This window comes from Bison bison, unplaced genomic scaffold (assembly GCF_000754665.1).
Source record: "Bison bison bison isolate TAMUID 2011002044 unplaced genomic scaffold, Bison_UMD1.0 scf7180017864390, whole genome shotgun sequence".
Taxonomy (NCBI): Eukaryota; Metazoa; Chordata; class Mammalia; order Artiodactyla; family Bovidae; genus Bison; species Bison bison.
Window position 1 is genome coordinate 7,290,003 of NW_011494962.1, and position 19,759 is coordinate 7,309,761.

Sequence of the window (19,759 nt, forward strand, 5' to 3'; positions counted from 1 at the left end):
TGCAATTCCTTCACCTCCACTAGCTTTGTTCGTAGTGATGCTTCCTAAGGCCCACTTGACTTCCCATTCCAGGATGTCTGCCTCTAGGTGAGTGATCACACCCTTGTGATTATCTGGGTCATGAAGATCTTTTTTGTATAGTTCTGTGTATTCCTGCCACTTCTTCTTAATGTATTCTGCTTCTGTTAGGTCCATACCACTTCTGTCCTTTTTTGTGACCATCTTTGCATAAAAATTTCCCTTGGTATCTCTAATTTTCTTCAAGAGATCTCTAGTCTTTTCCATCCTACTGTTTTCCTCTATTTCTTTGCCTTGATCACTGAGGAAGGCTTTCTTATCTCTCCTTGCTGTTCTTTGGAATTCTGCATTCAAATTGGTGTATCTTTCCTTTTCCCTTTTGCCTTTCGCTTCTCTTTTCACAGCTATTTGTAAGGCCTCCTCAGACAACCATTTTGCCTTTTTCTTGGGGCTTGCCTTTTTCTTGGTGCTGTCTTGATCCCTGCCTCTTGTCCAATATCACAAAACTCTGTCCATAGTTCTTCATGCACTCTGCCTATCAGATCTAATTCCTTGAATCTATTTGCCACTACCAATGTATAATTGTAAGGGATTTGATTTAGGTCATACCTGAATTGGCTAGTGGTTTTCCCTACTTTTTTCAATTTAAGTCTGAATTTGGCAATAAGGAGTTTATGATCTGAGCCACAGTCAGCTTCTGGTCTGTTTTTGCTGACTTCCACATCGGAAGTGTAGAGCTTCTCCATCTTTGGCTGCAAAGAGTATCATCAATTTGATTTCGGTATTGACCATCTGGTGATGTCCATGTAGAGTCTTCTCTTGTGTTGTTGGAAAAGGTTGTTTGCTATGACCAGTGCCTTCTCTTGGCAAATCTCTGTTCGTCTTTGCCCTCCTTCATTTTGTACTCCAAGGCCAAATTTTCCCATTACTCCAGGTATTTCTTGACTTCCTACTTTTGCATTCTGGTCCCCTATAATGAAAAGGACATCTTTTTTGGGTGTTAGTTCTAGAAGGTCTTATAGGTCTTCACAGAACCGTTCAACTTCAGCTTCTTCAGCATTACTGGTTGGGGTATAGACTTGGATTACTGTGATATTGAATGGTTTGCCTTGGAAATGAACAGAGACGGTTCTGTTGTTTTTGGGATTGCATCCAAGTTCTGCATTTTGGACTCTTGTTGACTAGGAAGGCTACTCCATTTCTTCTAGGGATTCTTGCCCACAGTAGTAGAGACATGGTCATCTGAGATATATTCACCCATTCCAGTCCATTTTAGCTTGCTGATTTCTAAAATGTCGATGTTCACCCTTGCCATCTCCTGTTTGACCGCTGTCAATTTGCCTTGATTCTGGACCTAACGTTCCAGGTTCCTATGCAATATTGCTCTTTACAGCATCAGACTGTACTTCCATCACCAGTCACCACCATAACTGGGTGTTGTTTTGCTTTGGCTCCATCTCTTCATTTTTTCTGGAGTTAGTTTCTCCAGTAGCATATGGAGCATGTATCGACCTGGTGAGTTGATCTTTCATTGTCTTATCTTTTTACTTTTTCATACCATTCATGGGGTTCTCAAGGCAAGAATACTGAAGTGGTTTGCCATTCCCTTCTCCAGTGGACCAGGTTTTGCCAGAACTCGTCACCATGTCCCATCCGTCTTGGGTTGCCCTACAGGGCATGGCTCATAGTTTCTTTGAGTTAGACAAGGCTGTATTCCATGTGATCAGATTGGTTAGTTTTCTGTGATTGTGGTTTTCAGTCTGTCTGCCCTCTGATGGAGAAGGATAAGAGGCTTATGGAAGCTTCTTGATGGGAGAGACTGAGGAGGGGGAAACTGGGTCTTGTTATGATGGGTGGGGACATGCTCAGTAAATCTTTAATCCAATTTTCTCTTGAAGGGCAGGACTGTGTCCCCTCCTGGTTATTTGATCTGAGGCCAAACTATGGTGGAGGTAATGAAGATAATGGACATCTCTCTCAACAGGTCCCATGCAAGCAATGCTACACTCAGTGCCCCCAACCCTGCAGCAGGCCTCCACCATTTCACACCTCTGCCAGAGACTCCTGGACACTCATGGGCAAGTCTGGGTTAGTGTCTTGTGGGGTCACTGCTCCTTTCTCCTGGGTCCTGGGGCACACAAGGTTCTGTTTGTGCCCTCCCAAGAGTCTGTATCCCCAGACCTGTGTAAGTTCTGGTGGCTCTATGGTGGGTTAATGGCGATGTCCTCCAAGAGGACTTATGCCATACCCGGGTCTGCTGCACCCAGAACCCCTGCCCCTGAAGCAGTCCACTGCTGACCCATATCTCCTCAGGAGACACCCAAACACAGATCTGACTCAGTCTCTATGGGGTCTCTGGGTCCTGGTGCACACAAGGTATGTTTGAGCCCTCTGAGCGTCTCCAGTGGGTATGGGGTTTGATTCTAAATACGATTTTACCCCTCCTACCATCTTGCTGGAGCTTCTCCTTTGCCTTTGGATGTGGGATATCTCCTCAAATTTGCTGCAGCACCATGCAGCTGCTGCTCCAGTGCCTACTGTCTTGCTGGGGCTTCTCTGCCCTTAGAGATGGGGTATCTCCTTACAGTCACTCCAGTGCCGGGCAGTTAGATAATTATTTTGGTTGGAAGAAAAGTTATGACCAACCTAGATAGCGTATTGAAAAGCAGAGACATTACTTTGCCAACAAAGGTCCATTTAGTCAAGGCTATGGTTTTTCCAGTGGTCATGTAAGGATGTGAGAGTTGGACTGTGAAGAAAGTTGAGTGCCGAAGAATTGATGCTTTTGAACTGTGGTGTTGGAGAAGACTCTTGGGAGCCCCTTGGCCTGCAAGGAGATCCAACCAGTCCATTCTAAAGGAGATCAGCCCTGGGTGTTCTTTGGAAGGAATGATGCTAAAGCTGAAACTCCAGTACTTTGGCCACCTCATGCAAAGAGTTGACTCATTGGAAAAGACTCTGATGCTGAGAGGGATTGGGGGCAGGAGGAGAAGGGGATGACAGAGGATGAGATGGCTGAATGGCATCACTGACTCGATGGACGTGAGTCTGAGTGAACTCCGGGAGTTGGTGATGGACAGGGAGGCCTGGCGTGCTGCAATTCATGGGGTCGCAAAGAGTTGGACACGACTGAGCAACTGATCTGAACTGAACTTACAACAGAATTTCCCAAATCTAATTATAGATTGTACAATTGCATCTTTTTTTAAAAGCAAAAGTCTTTTGTATGAACAGTTGAAGCAAGTTAAAATTATGCAAGTTAAGTAAAATTATGTCAGATAGCACTCCCTCCATGAGCACAGAAACAAATTAATCAAAAACTTGAACCACTAAATTCATGATCACCTAACATCTGTATTCATTAGTTAATTCATTTCTATCACAATGTGATGGTGGTAACATACCTACAATGAGAAATGTTGGAAGTTGGAAACATTTCTGGCAATAGTAAAGATTTCTAGCTTGGGATTGTAAGATAAAGTAATTTGGTAGGAGCAGACATGTCTTGGGGAAATAAACTGTCCATGATTTGGCTGGAGAAAAGCAGTGGAGATGAAGACAGGAAGAAGACACAGAGCAACTGGGTACACTCAGAAAATCGGTATCAGGATAACTGAAATTCACAAAAAATTCTCAGATCTCAGTTTGCTTCAAGGAATACACATTTAGTGTTGCCTATGGTATATTTGTATAGATTAGTATTTTTCTTAGCTTAAATTTATAAATGTATGTTGCACAAAGGTAAGGTTTTCTAAAAGTTTGTATCTCTTGAAAACTTCAAACCTTGTAAAAACATGTGAAAATAATTTTCACATAATGTTTTCTGGACAGACAAACAGTTCATTTTCAAAAACAAATAAGATTATAAATAGATGTATACCAAGTAATGGTAGAATTGAATGAACTGTGAATGGATGTCTTTACATATGTAAATAACTAGTGTTGAAATACCTTTGATGTTTTTATGAGATTTTTGTCATATGTTTAAATAATGATCACAATATAAAATATCTAGGAGAAGAAAATTTTATAATACATTTCCAGTTGAATTATTGCAATGGACATGTTAGAACAGAATCAAATCTTTGTAATATCTTGTTCAGTTACAGCCCTAATCAAGTCCACAAATCCTGCCTTTCTATAATGTAAGAGAAATGATTAAGGGTCCATTTTGTTGTTAATTCCCATTAGCACTGATGAGTGCCAAGCACATGTATCAAAGGAAGAATAGACTCTTTCAGAACTAAGAAATATTAAATATATTAAAGATATTTAAAATGTCTAGAGTTTAACAGCATTTTCTTCAAGATAATCATCATTTTTAAGCAGAGTACTCAAAGGTGTTGGTATTTCAATCAATAGAAGGGATCCCTTTTCTCCACACCAGTGCTGAATAATTTCTTCTGAAAATACTGTCATTTGGTTGTACCCAAAGCTTTTCTGCAAATACTGCCAACCACTTGTAGCCACTGAAGACTTTATCACACCAGAAAAATAAATGAACATTAGGACCAAATTGTTCCCTACCAACATGTGTCAGGTTCTGTTTCGGCCATGCATGTAATGTCTCTTACAAAGAAAGCTGGCTCGTCCTGCCTTCTGTTTTTCTGTTTCAGAAACAATTTACATTTTTTTTTAATAGCAGTAGGGTGAAAAATATCTTTCTTGTGGGTCTCTGTTGTGCTAGGAATCCTTCACTTTGGTCTTACAGCTACCAGCTATTAATAGCTAATCATTTTCTTAAGTAAACCCTAAAAACAGATAATTTCAATAATGTCAAACTATATTTTCCTAATTCGGTTTTCTTATAAAATTTTATGAATGAATATATGTGGAGCAGAGGAGCTGAAGTGGTCACAACAATTTCCCTTCACATTCTTATTTTATCAAAGTTTGCTTTCAAAGTCTAAATATGTGCCGTGGCTAATGTTACCTTTTGCTTTAAAACTTCTCTGCTCTAATGTACAGATATTTCTGCCCGGATGGCTTAGGAGTGGTAATAATAGCAAAGAAAACCTAAATTAAGGGGGAGACAGTAAATAAAATTTTAATCATATAAAATTTAATACTTATGTTAAAGAACAAAATATGAAAAGTCATTTTATACAGACTGAATTTATATCAGAGCTGAATTTAAAGTTGTGAAGCTTTGAGTGATATGATAATCATGTTTTCTCCCCCTTCAATTGTACTAGGGGATTGAAATTTATATACTCAATAACTAGAAAAGTATCATAATGGATCAGACCATCTCTCTCCATTTTTTGTTGTCACTCCCACAGTGATTTTAATATTTTTCCAATGTCTTTGCTGATTTCTTGTGCCAAGCATTGTTTTCAAATACAGGCTGTTTTGAAATGAGTACGATGCATGTTTCTTACCACATACACACATTTTACAGGTACTGCAACGAAATCTTTAACAAGAAGAAGCAAAAAATAGAGAATGGTGATGTCTTCTGCCAGTTTCAAACTTTACTAAACATATTTTAAGTCTTCAATGTAAACTATTTTTATCACTTGACTCAAGCTTTATTATCTTTCCCAAACATGAAGGAAAGGGAATCTTTCACAATGCAAACTAACATCACATTTGCTTTATTCCTGGTTTTCAAATGTTTTGGGCAAAATTCCAGAGACACTGATGAATTTCATGCATTTAATTCATGTTAAACTGGACTTGTGATTTATACAGTTACAGTACACTTGAGTTTTTTCCTCTGAGTAGTGGGCAAATATATTGTTAATTTATTGAATTCTTCACAGAAAGTGATGCATGCATTATGTGAAAACAGTAAAGTAGCTGCAATGAGTCATACAAACAAATTCGATGTCTTATGAAAAAAGGCATAAAACTCAAATAAGGGCAGTTGGTCTTTTCTTGGATCAGATCAGAGATGTGATACATTTTTTTTTTTTCTCATGAAACGATTATAGTGTAATTGAAAGAGAAACAAGGCAGTGAGTTGCTCTAGCCACGTAAGCCTTTTCTGCAGCTGTATATAAACTGTTACAGGCAGCTCTTTTTTTTTTTTTGGTCTTCATTAAAATGAAATACAGCATGCACAGTATAATGGAATTTATCTTTTCAAATTGGAATTTGAAAAATAATTTTTTAAACATTGCAGTTAAGGAGGCATCTATTTATAATCAGTTACTTCGTCAATAAACTTCAGTTAAGGGCACTTTTATGAAACTAAATAATCTCCTTTACTTTTAATAAATACACATGATCTAGTAAAACACCTAATCCATTCTTTATCGCGTGGGACCTAGAGTTATAAAATGACAGCATGTAGATTTATTATAAGATATATATGTTTATTTCGTGAAATGCAAATGTTTTCTTCCCATGATAAATGAAAAGCATATATGAAAATTGTAGTAGATATTTAAAATGACACTATGCTTTCTCTGGGTTGCGGTTCCTACACATTTTCCCAGGTGTCTGACATGAAGGTATAGCAATTTTTTAAAAAATTATGTTAATTTTGGGCATCTGATATATGGAAAATAAGTGAGATAATTTTTTCTCTAGAAAATGATCTTTTCTTCTCAACCTTCACTGATATTTGATATTCTCAACCCACACAAGATATTTGCCACATAAGACACCCACAATTGCCACTAGATCACCAGGGACTGTCATGAAATTTCAGTTTTTGCCAGAAGAAATGTACTGAATTGCTCAGTTTCCCTAATGCCTGCCAAGAAGTTCACTCAGACATTCTCACGATCTCCACACATCACTTTTAACTGAGTTAATAGACTTGTCTGTAGAAAATCTCAGTCCCAAACAATAATTACCATAATATCCTACATAATTAACAAATCAATCCAGATCCTGGAAAACTGTCATACATGAATTAATATTTTGTGCAGAAATTCATTATGTAAGCCAGGGGTCCCCAACCTCCAGGATCTAACGGCTGATGATCTGAGGTGGAGCTGATGTAATAATAATAGAAATAAAGTGCACAATGAATGTAATTCACTTGAATCATCCCGAAACCATCCTCCTGGTCAATGGAAAAATTGTCTTACACAAAACTGGTCCCTGCTGCCAAAAAGGTTGTGGACTGCTGATAAGCCGTTCTTACATTTGTTATGGGAGACACTGATTTTTCCTCCTAACTCTGAAGCTAATAAAACTATGAGGATACTTGTAAAATACCACAATTTTAGGAACATGACCCAGTTAAAAATATTATCAGTGTCACGAGCTATTTAGAATAGAACTATGTATGAATGAATAACAACTTGGACATAATAACAAAATTTGAAAGGGCAAAGATATTTCAGGTGTTTTAACAAAAGAGTCTGTATTTTTCAGAGTTTTATTTTGGACTGTTGATCAACTTCTTACATTAAATAACCAGCACTTATTAAAACCAGTGTTCTCTTATTCTTTATAATAAATCAACATGAAAATAATTATGAAAGGAGTAGGCCATGATCTAATTTTCATTCTAAAGCAGTAACAATGTTTGTGCAGGTGTGCACTGCCCTAGCCATAAGGGTGTCATTAACTTGCTGGCTTACATATGTGGCAACCCCCTCCTCAACCTGGACTTTTGGAGGTGTCCAACCTGCATGGCTTCGTGTGGTCACCCTGAGTTCACTTAATACTTACACCTAAGAAATTTTTTTGGGCGGATGGGGAAGATGATACTTACTGCATTAAGGGAAGACATCTCAGTTTATTAAAAATATGTTTTTCAATTTACACAGCAAAAATTTCAAAATTCTCATTGAAATTCTGAATCATATCATTATTTGGCAATAAAGCAATTCGTCAGTAATGAAGCATGCAATACAATTTTTAAAATTTTAACTTTGCTGTCCTCACTTTTAATAATGTTTGCCTAGATTGACTGTGGGTTTCCCTGGTGGCTCAGTGGTAAAGTATCTGTCTGCAATGCAGGGAACCAGGGTTCAACCCCAGCATTGAGAAGATCCCCTAGAGAAGGAAACGGCAACCCACTCCATTATTCTTGCCTGGAGAACTCCATGGACAGAGGAGTCTGGCAGCCTACAGTTCATGGGGTTGCAAAGAGTCAGACACAACTGAGCGACTAACACTTTCACTTTCAGATGACTGTATTTAATTCCTAATTTTTTAACACAATGTCTGAAGTTTGAAAATACTTCTCTTATGGCTGCCTTTCCTTAACATTGAAAAATACATAACTTAAAAATGGAGGGATACTGTCTTCATATTAAGAAGAAAAAATATGCTGCCCAGAATCAATAAAAAACTGAAAAGATGCCAGCACAGTTTGAGGGCAATAGAGCGAAATCTGAGAAAAAATTTGGTTGAAGGAAACCTCTAGAGGTTATCTTTCTGCTTCATCCCACTGGCTTCAGGCAAACTTTACCTAAACTATTGTAGGCAGATAGGTATCTGGACTCTTTAAAGATCTTGAGGAAATAATTCCATAATCTCTTAATATTCTTTCTTAAATCTAATCTATTTGTCCATTTAATTTAGTTTATCTTCAGCATACATGGATAATGTTACCCTTTACAATATAATTCATCATAACCTTGATAATTGAGGTAATATTTACATACGAAAGAAAAGATGGCAATCTCTTCAAAGAGAGAAGAGTATTGTTATTATAATTTTAAATAGAGATGTTAACAGTTAACATTAATGGTCAATGTAAGAGAAGAATAAAATTATGAATTTTGAGACCATTTGATGCCAAACATCATATTCAACGTTTTTAATGAGACAATAATGTCACCTTCAGAAGTGTATCTAACTTTTCTTTTTTCATAATGAAAAAAGCTCTATTTTCAAACATGAATAAAATCCTTACATAATAGTTGCTATAGTACAGTAGTTATTTCAGAGGATTCTGTAGAATTCTAGTTGTCAGTGTCTTTATATTTAGTGTTTAATATTGTTTGTGCTGCATTAGTAAAATATTTATAACTCTTTTTACACATTATCACTCTTGTAATTATAATTGTTAATAGCTGAACTGATCAATATTAATTCATTTTCAACACATTAAAAATAAAACATATTTTTGCCTTTCAAAAGGCAAAAATAATTTGTTAAAAATAATTTTAACAAAGGCAAAATTTTCTACAAATTTAGGGATATAACTATGACATAAAGATGTTAAATTTGTAAGTTATGTGTAAATTTGGACATGGGTTTGAGCAAACTCTGGGAGAATGAAGGACAGAAGCCTGGTGTGCTGCAGTTGATGGGGTTGCAGAGTCAGACATGACTTAGTGATTGAACAACAGCAACGAAAGTAAATTTGTGTGCTCCTCTTCTAAGCAGTTAAATTAGTAGACTATATATTTTTTTGTTATGATAAAACCTCTCATTTGAATCTGGCTGTCTTTTTTTCTTTAGGATTGTGCCAACCAGACAATTTAAATGAGCAAAGCTGGATGGATGGAAAAAATTTAACCACCAGAATTATACAAATTTATTTTTATCATATAATATTCTATAAATATAACATTAGATATGTGATTTTATTTTTGGCTAAAATGGAAGCAAATATAGAGTATTCAATAAGGTAATGATTAAATTTTTTTTTTTTTAATTCATGATTCCTCGGTTTCGATCCAAAGTGTTTCACTTTTTCTTCTGTTCTAGTGTAGACATTGGGTTTTATGTGTTCTGTTGTAATGTATCTTTTATCTTTAAATGATGCTCAGTTTTCTTCAGTTCACTATGGAAAACAGATGTTCCTAAATATAGCTACTTCCAAACATGTATAGAATCTTTGCACAAGAATTTCTATAATTTGTAGAATTCTGGTTTTTGGTGTCACCATATTTGGATTCTAAAAACTGTGTCACATGCTGGTTCAGTAGTAAATTGCTTGTAATTCTTCATTCATGCTATCTCTTTTATGGGTTTTTTTAAAGAATTTGGTCTTTAAATGCGTAATTTGGGAAATGTATTTCAGGCGATCCTTTTTGCATTTGTAGAACGATCTTAGCATAGGAAAATGAACCAAATGTTCAGTGTTATTTTGAGTTTCCAAAGATAAAACTCCAAGAATGAGTTACTCAAATCATACGTTTGTGTAGCTAGTGCAAAATTACTGCAAAGACATTTAAACAATCTTGATGTTTAAAATATCAGCCTAAAAAGCCAAGTTTTTGATTGAGTTTTAACTGGCGACAGGTGGTAATTTGCCTGACTGTCAAGAACAAGAAATTGTTTTCAATCCCATGTGTTTGTATGTGGGTATGTGTGTGTATGAATACATATATATATACACACACATAAAGTCAGCATCTTGCTATATGAAAGTTACTAACCTGTGTGTAGACAGCTGTCTAATAACTGGGCTCCTGTTTCATCAAACAAGGCATCAAAACTTCAGTTGTTCAAGCCCCAGAAGCACATCTAGGGAGAAGTTCTTTCTTGCTATGTTCATAATGAGCTTAATTGTTAACATTTTTAGCTCAAAGATGTACCTTATAACAGATACAGTGAACACAGGTACACTTTCTGTCCTTGTATGAGACACTGCTATCTTTTATTTAAGTTTCACATAACTGCAAGAACCCTCACTCATGCTCACTCACAAAATCATGACGTTCACCTCTTGAGAATTTTTCTCACAAAATAAATAATTTTCTGAATGTATGCCAGTACATTTCTGAAATGTATACATTTCACTAGGCACCTAAGTATTTTCTCAGGTCAAAGTTTTCATGTGCAGCATGAGTAATATAGCTAAATAAGTGTTACTATTTATACTTAGGCTTTTATCAGCTACAATGTTGTTATTCAGTCGCTAAGTTGTGTCTGACTCTTTGCGACCCCATGGACTGCAGCCCGTCAGACTCCTCTGTCCGTGGGATTTCCCAGGCAAGAATACTGGAGTGAGTTGCCATTTCCTTCTCCAGGAGATCTTCCTGACCCAGGGGTTGAATCTGCATCTCCTGAATTGGCTGGTGGATTCTTCACCACTGTGATAAAGAGCACAAAAGTACTGTAACTTTTCACTACTTTGTCTTATAAATTCTCAAGACTTTCACACTCTAAATGGTATTTTTAACTAGACTTCCATTTGCAAATACTTGTTTCTGTTTGGGACTCTTAATTTCTGCTGTTCTCTGTTTAGTCGCTAAGTTGTATCTGACTCTTTGTGACCCCATGGATTATAGCCTGCCAGGCTCCTCCATCCATGGGATTTTTCCAGGCAAGAATACTGGAGAGGGTTGCCATTTCCTTCTCCAGTGGATCTTCCTTACCCAGGGATAGAACCTGGGTCTCCTGCATTGCAGGTGGGTTCTTTACCAACTGAGCTACCAGGGAAACCCCGCTATCCTCTATCGATTATACTTTATGAACTTATCAACTATAAAAGGCCTTGATGCCAGAGCAATGTTTTTCAGTTAATACATATTTGCATTTTATGGCAACCCTATCTTTTATTTGCATTTTGAAAATAAACCCTATTTAAATATCAGTATTTTTTAGTTAATTAGACATACATTTATGTACATACATGTATGTAATTAACATACATTTTTCTGTATATTGGTCAGTATTACTCTTATTTTTTCATATCAGTGAACTAAGTGGTAATCTTTTGTATTTTTTGGCTGAGCCAGGCCTTAGTGGTGGCATCTTTTATGTCTATTGGGGCATGCAAAACCTTTTAGCTGGAGCGTGTGGGATCTAGTTCTCTGACCAGGGATTGAACCTAGGCCCCCTGCATTGGGAGCACAGAAACTTAGCCACTGGGCCACTAGGGAAGTCCCCTAAGTGGTAGTCTTTTACACAGACATGATATGTAGGTATATTGAACATAAGCTAGTTGACATTTTCATAAATGAATCTGAATGCCCAATTTTTTATGGAGACATGGGGCCCTCTTGTCTTATCTTATATTTCCTGTAGGGAAATGGGCACAAGAAAATATTTCTCTCAATTTTACTAGATGAAAAATAACAGAACAAACATTATCATAGAGAGCAGATGCCACTTAGTTTCAGTTGTAGAGAGACCACAGGAGATGGTGAGGACTACAGAATTGAAGAGAAACTATGTCATTTAATAGTGCAAGTCACTACCTAACTTTGGCTTATTGATGGCACATCAGAATCTGGGCACAGTGTTTCAAGTGATTTAAAATATGGCATTATATCCTGCCTGTATTGCCAGGCTTTCCAAGTGGCTCAGTGGTAAAGAATCCACCTGCCAGTGCAGGAGACACAGGTTTGATCTCTGGGTCAGGAAGATCCCCTGGAGAAGGAAATGGCAACTCACTTCAGTTTTCTGGCCTGGGAAATCCCATGGACAGAACAGCCTGGCAAGCTACAGTCCATGGGGTCACAAAAAAGTCAGACATGATTTAGTGACTAAACAACAACAAATCCTGCCTGCATTAGGGTGGCAAAAATGAAATGTCCAGAGATCATTTTTGACTTAAGGCCCACAAGCTGGTCATTTCACTGAAACACATTACTTGATTTTATTCATACTAACATTACTCAGTTTTATCCTCCAACTTTACTACAAGGTCTTTCTCTGAAAAGCATCTCATTACTAAAAGAAAATATTACTGTGCTTAGAGAATGAATATTTCACTTTTGTTGATGATCTGCACAAAACCTTTTGTCGACATATAAGGAATTTCAAAAAAATATTTTGAATTTGTGATGATTACAAATATGCATTCTGGAGTATAATGACCTTGGGAGAAAAAAATCCTTCATGTCTCAATGATCTCTATAATATTGGGAAAGAATGGCTCCTACTAATATGATTGTTATGAATCAGTGAGATATGTTATGAAAATTCAGTGAGATAAACATGTGAATATCTTAGCACACTGTGCTGCTCAACTTTTTTAAAGGTAGATTTTATTTTTTTTAGAGCAATTTTAGGTTCACAGTAAAACTGGATGGAAAATATGGAAAGTTCCCATATACTCCTCTCTCCTAAACATGTATAGTCTCTCTCATGATCAATATCCCACATCAGGGTAGTACATTTGTTACAATTAATACACCTACACTGACAGATTATCATCCCAAATCCAACATTTACAGTGGGGTTCACTTTTAATGTGCATTCTGTGGGTTTGATCAAACGTATAAAAACATATCCATCATTATAGTATCATATAGAATAGTTTCACTGCCTGAAAATTCATCCCCATCTACCCCCTCCATCTCCTCCCAACCCCTGAAAACCACCAATCTTTTTTACTATCTCTATTTTTGGAGAATTTCATATAGTTGGAATCATACAGAATTTTCAGATTTTTGTCTTTCATCCAATAAAATTCATTCAAAAGATGCTTCTATGTCTTTGCAGGGCTTGATAGTTTATATCTTTTTAATATTGAATAATTATCCATTGTCAGAATGTACAGTTTGCCCATTTACCTAATGAAAGACACTTTGGTTGCTTCCAAATTTAGGTAGTTAAAATAAAGCTGCCATAAATATCCACATACAGGTTTTGAGGTGGCTGTAAGTTTTCAACTTTTTAAGTAAATACCTGTAGTGCAAGAAACTACCAAACCATTTTCCAAAGTGGCTGTACCATTTGGCATTCTCGCCAGCAACAAATGAGAGTTCCTGTTGCTCTATATCACTGTCAACATTTACTCACGTCAGTATCTTAGATTTTTATTTAAAACATGTGGCCCCACCACTGCAATTTCCCCAGTGTGGGAGTACGGTGGTGGTGGTGGTGGTTTAGTCGTTAAGTTGTGTCTGACTCTTGTGACCCCATAGACTGTAGCCATGGGATTCTCCAGGCAAGAATACTGGAGGGGGTTGCCATTTACTTCTCCAGGAGATCTTCCCAACCCAGGAATTGAACCCAAGTCTCCTGCACTGCAGGCATATTCTTTACTGACTGAGTTATGAGGGAGTAGGGTAGTTTCGGCTTTTCCTCCAGTCAGCCATGCTGTAATTGCAGTCAATCAGGTCCCAAAATGCACAGCATCACAAGCCTGGTGACATGTAGATGCTGACTGAATGGTTTAGGGGCTCAGGAGCAAGGAGTCACTAATCATATTGAAGTTCAAGTCAAAAATAACCACCACTCGAGACTAGGACCTACTATCAATAATGAAGACAACTGGATTGCTCATCAAGATGATTTTAACCAGCTTCTGGCCCCGCTGAACACGTGCCATGGGCAAGAAATGGGAGACTCCCCAGACAACAAGGAAAAGGAATCTTTCAGTCTTGAAGACAAGTTCAAAATCTCCAAAAACCGTGTTCACTGTATGAAATTCATAAAAGGGAAGGCTCTCTCATCTTGGAGCTGAACAGATCTTGACTGTGGTTTTGGAAAAAGACAGAAGAAGATGACTTTTGAGAGACTAAGCCCTGAGCTTTTGGAGTGGGAGCATTGACTCCAAGAACCTAGACTACCAGAGAAATAACTCTAGGGGGTGTCAAATAGTGAGAACTCACACAAAGGAAACTGCTGGAATACAAGACTCAGCACCACCCAACCACCAGTAGAACCCTGTGCAGGACGCCTCATCTAAATAACAAACAAAACAAAAACACAAACCAGATCATCAGCAGACAGGATTACAATCTCACTTAGCCTTGCCCATCAGAGGAAAAACAAACAAACAAACAAACAAAAACTCAGCACAAATCTCACCCTATATGAAGCTTACACAAACCACTGGACCAACCTTAGGTGGGCAGAAACCAAAAGGAAGAAAGAATTCAATCTTGAAGCCTGGGAAAAGGAGAGCTCAAACACAATAAGTTAAAAAAGAAATAATGAAAAGGCAGAGAAATACTACACAAATGAAGGAACAAACTAACACAGAAGTCCAAATAACAAAGAAGAAATAGGCAAACTACCTGAAAAAGAATTCAGAATAATGACAGTAAAGATAATCAAAACCCTTGAAAACAAAATGGAGAAAATGCAAGAATCAATTAATAAAGACCTAGAAGAATTAAAGAATAAACATGCAGAGACAAACAACAAAATTACTGAAATTAAAAATAGTCTAGAATGAATCAATAGCAGAATATTTGAAGCAGAAGAACAAATCAGTGAGCTGGAAGATAAAATGGTGGAAATAACTTCTGAAGAGCAGAATAAAGTAAGAGGAATGAAAAGAACTGAGGATAGTCTCAGAAACCTCTGGAACAATATCAAACTCACCAACATTTGAATTATATGGGTTCCAGAAGAAGAAGAGAAAAAGAAAGCATATGAGAAAATTTTTGAGGAGACTACAGTTGAAAATTTCCCCAACATGGAAAAGGAAATAATCAATCAAGTCCAAGAGGCACAAAGAGTCCCCTACAGGATAAACTTGTATTATTCAAGGAGAATAACACCAAGACACATAATAAACTAACAAAGACTAAATACAAATAAAGAATATTAAAAGCAGCAAGGGAGAAGCAAAAAGTAACATACAAGGGAAACCCCATATGCTTAACAGCTGATCTTTCAGCACAAGGGAATGACATTTCAAGTACTGAAAGGGAAAAATCTGCAACCAAGATTACTGTACCCAGCAAGGATCTCATTCAAAACTGATGGAGAAATAAAAAGCTTTTCAGACAAGCAAAAGTTAAAAGAATTCAGTACCGCCAAACCAGCTTTACAACAAATGTTAAACGGACTCATATAGTCAAGAAATACAAGAGAAGAAAAAAGATCTACAAAATCAACCCCAAACAAGTAAGAAAATGGGAACAGGAACATATATATCAATAATTACTCTAAATATAAATGGATTAAATGCTCCAACCAAAAGACACAGACTAGCTGAATAGATACAAAAACAAGAACCTTATATATGCTGTCTACAAGAAACCGACTTCAGACCTAAAGACACAAATAGGCTGAAAGTGAGAGGATGGAAAAATATATTTCATGCAAATGGGAAGCAAAAGAAAGCTGGAGTAGCAATCCTCATATCAGACAAAATAGATTTTAAAATAAAGATTATAAGAGATAAGGAAGGACACTACATAATGATCAAGGGATCAAGCCAAGAGGAAGACATAACAATTGTAAATATCTATGCACCAAACATAGGAGCACCTCAATACATAAGACAAACACTAACAGACATAAAAGGAGAAACTAACAGTAACACAATAACAGTAGGAGACTTTAACACCCCACTAACACCAATGGGCAGATCATCAAAATGGGAAATTAATAAGAAAACAAAAGTCTTAAATGATACATAAGTATCAGTGAGATGGATCTCATTGATATTTTCAGAATATTCCATCCAAATGCAGGATACACCTTCTTCTCAAGTGCACATGGAACATTCTCCAGGATAGATCACATCTTGAGTCACAAATCAAACCTCAATAAATTGAAGAAAACTGAAATCATACCAAGCTTCTCCAACCACAATGCTATGAGACTGCAGATATCAACTACAAGAAAAAAAAAAAAAACTAACACACAAACACATGAATATTAAACAACACATTTCTAAATAACCAACAGGATACTGAAGAAAACAAAAAGGAAATAAACAATTTTCTAGAAACAAATGACAATGAACACATGACAACTCAAAACCTATGGGATGTAGCAGAGGCAGTTCTAAGAGGAAAGTTTATAGCAATACAACCCTACCTCAAGAAATAAGAAAAACATCAAACAGACAACCTAATTTTACACCTAAAACAACTGGAAAAAGATGAATGAAAAAACCCCAAAATTAGCAGAAGGAAAGAAATCATAAATCCCTGAGCAGAAATAAATGAAAAAGAAATGAATGAAACAATAGTAAAGATTAATAAAACTAAAAGCTGGTTCTTTAAAAAGATAAACAAAATTGACAAACTTTTAGCCAGACTCATCAAGAAAAAAAGAGAGGAGAATCAAATCTAAAAAAATAGAAATGAAAAAGTAGAGGTTACAACAGACAATGCAGAAAAATAAAGATGAAAAGAGACTAATATGAACAACTATATGGCAATAAAACAGATCTGTTCAGTTCAGTTCATCCCTCAGTCGTGTCCGACTCAATGCAACCCCATGTATTGCAGCATTCCAGGCCCCCCTGTCCATCACCAACTCCTGGAGTTTACTCAAACTCATGTCCATTGAGTCAGTGATGCCTTCCATCCATCTCATCCTGTCAACCCCTTCTCCTTCCACCTTCAATCTTTCCCAGCATCAAGGTCTTTTCAAATGAGTCAGTTCTCATGAGTTGGCCAAAGTATTGGAGTTTCAGCTTCAGAATCAGTCCTTCCAATGAATATTCAGGACAGAGTTCCTTTAGAATGGACTGACTGGATCTCCGGTGCTCTGATTTCTTTATAGTCCAATTCTCACATCCATACATGACTACTGGAAAAACCATAGCTATGACTAGACAGACCTTTGTGGAAATGTAATGTCTCTGCTGTCTAGATTGGTCATAACTTTTCTTCCAAGGAGCAAGTGTCTTTTAATTTCATGGCTGCAGTTACTATCTGAAGTGATTTTGGAGCCCCCCAAAATAAGGTCTATCACTGTTTCCACTGTTTCCCCATGTATTTCCCATGAAGTAATGGGACCAATGACCATGATCTTAGTTTTTTGAATGTTGGGCTTTAAGCCAACTTTTTCACTCTCCTCTTTCACTTTCAAGAGGCTCTTTATTCTTTACTTTCTGCCATAAGTGTGGTGTCATCTGCATATCTGAGGTTATTGATATTTCTCCCAGCAATCTTGATTCCAGCTTGCACTTCATCCAGCCCAGAGTTTCTCATGATGTACTCTGAATATAAGTTAAATAAGCAGGGTAACAACATAAAGCCTTGATGTACTCCTTTCTTGATTTGGAGCCAGTCCGAAGTTCCATGTCCAGTTCGAACTGTTGCTTCCTGACTTGCATACAGATTTCTCAAGAGGCAGGTCAGGTGGTCTCGTATTCCCACCTCTAGAAGAATTTTCCACAGTTTGTTGTGATCTACACAGTCAAAGGCTTTGGCATAGTCAATAAAGCAGAAGTAGATGTTTTCCTGGAAATCTCTTGCTTTTTCGATGATCCAGAGGATGTTGGCAATTTGATCTCTGATTCCTCTGCCTTTTCTAAAACCAGCTTGAATTTCTGTAAGTTCACGTACTGTTGAAGCCTGGTGTGGAGAATTTTGAGCATTACCTTACTAGTGTGTGAGATGAGTGCAATTGTGCAGTAGTTTGAGCATTCTTTGGCATTGCCTTTCTTTGGGATTGGAATGAAAACTGACCTTTTCCCTTCCTGTGCCCACTTCTGAGTTTTCCAAATTTTCGGCATATTGAGTGCAGCACTTTCACATCATCATCTTTCAGGGTTTGAAATAGGTCAACTGCTATTCCATCACATCCATTAGCTTTGTTCATAGTGATGCTTCCTAAGGCCCACTTGACTTCACATTCCAGGATGTCTGGCATTACGTGAGTGATCATACCATTGTGATTATCTGAGTTGTGAAGATCTTTTTTGTATAGTTCTTCTGTGTATTCTTACCACCTCTTCTTAATGTATTCTGCTTCTCTTAGGTCCATACCATTTCTGTCTTTTATTGTGCCCATTGTTACATGAAAATTTCCCTTGGTATCTCTAATTTTCTTGAAGAGATCTCTAGTGTTTCCCATTCTATTGTTTTCCTTTATTTCTTTGCACTGATCATTGAGGTAAGGCTTTCTTATCTCTCCTTGCTATTCTTTGGAACTCTGCACTCAAATGGGTATATCTTTCCTTTTCTCCTTTGCTTTTCGCTTCCCTTCTTTTCACAGCTATTTGTAAGGCCTCCTCAGACAACCATTTTGCCTTTTTTGCATTTGTTTTTCTTGGAGATGGTTTTTCTTGAGATGATTCCTGCTTCCTGTACAATGCCAGGAATCTCCATTCATAGTTTTTCAGATTTCTGTCTATCAGATCTAATCCCTTGAATCTATTTGTCACTTCCACTGTACAATTGTAAGGGATTTGATTTAGGTCATACTTGAATTGGCTAGCGGTTCCCCTATTTTCTTCAATTTAAGTCTGAATTTGGCAATAAGGAGTTCATGATCTGAGCCACAGTCAGCTCCCAGTCTTGTTTTTGCTGACTGTATAGAGCTTCTCCATCTTTGGATGCAAAGAATATAATCAATCTGATTTTGTTTTGACTATGATGGTCAACATCTCTTGAAGAATTTGATGGTGATGTCCATGTGTAGAGTCTTCTCTTGTGTAGTTGGAGGAGGGTGTTTGCTATGACCAGTGCTTTCCCTTGGCAGAACTCTATTAGCCTTTGCCCTGCTTCATACTGTACTGCAAGGCCAAATTTTCCCATTACTCCAGGTATTTCTTGACTTCCTACTTTTGATTTCTAGTCCCCTATAAGTAAAAAGATATCTTTTTTGGGTGTTAGTTCTAGAAGGTCTTGTAGGTCTTCATAGAAATTTTCAAATTCTGCTTCTTCAGCATTGCTGGTTGGGGCATAGAATTGGATTATTGTGATATTGAATGGTTTGCCTTGGAAATGAATAGATATCCTTCTGTTGTTTTTGGAATTGCATTCACTTTGGAAGGAATGATGCTAAAGCTGAAACTCCAGTACTTTGGCCACCTCATGCAAAGAGTTGACTCATTGGAAAAGACTCTGATGCTGTGAGGGATTGGGGGCGGGAGGAGAAGGGGACAACAGAGGATGAGATGGCTGGATGGCATCACTGACTCAATGGACATGAGTTTGAGTGAACTCCGGGAGTTGGTGATGGACAGGGAGGCCTGGCGTGCTGCGATTCATAGGGTCGCAAAGAG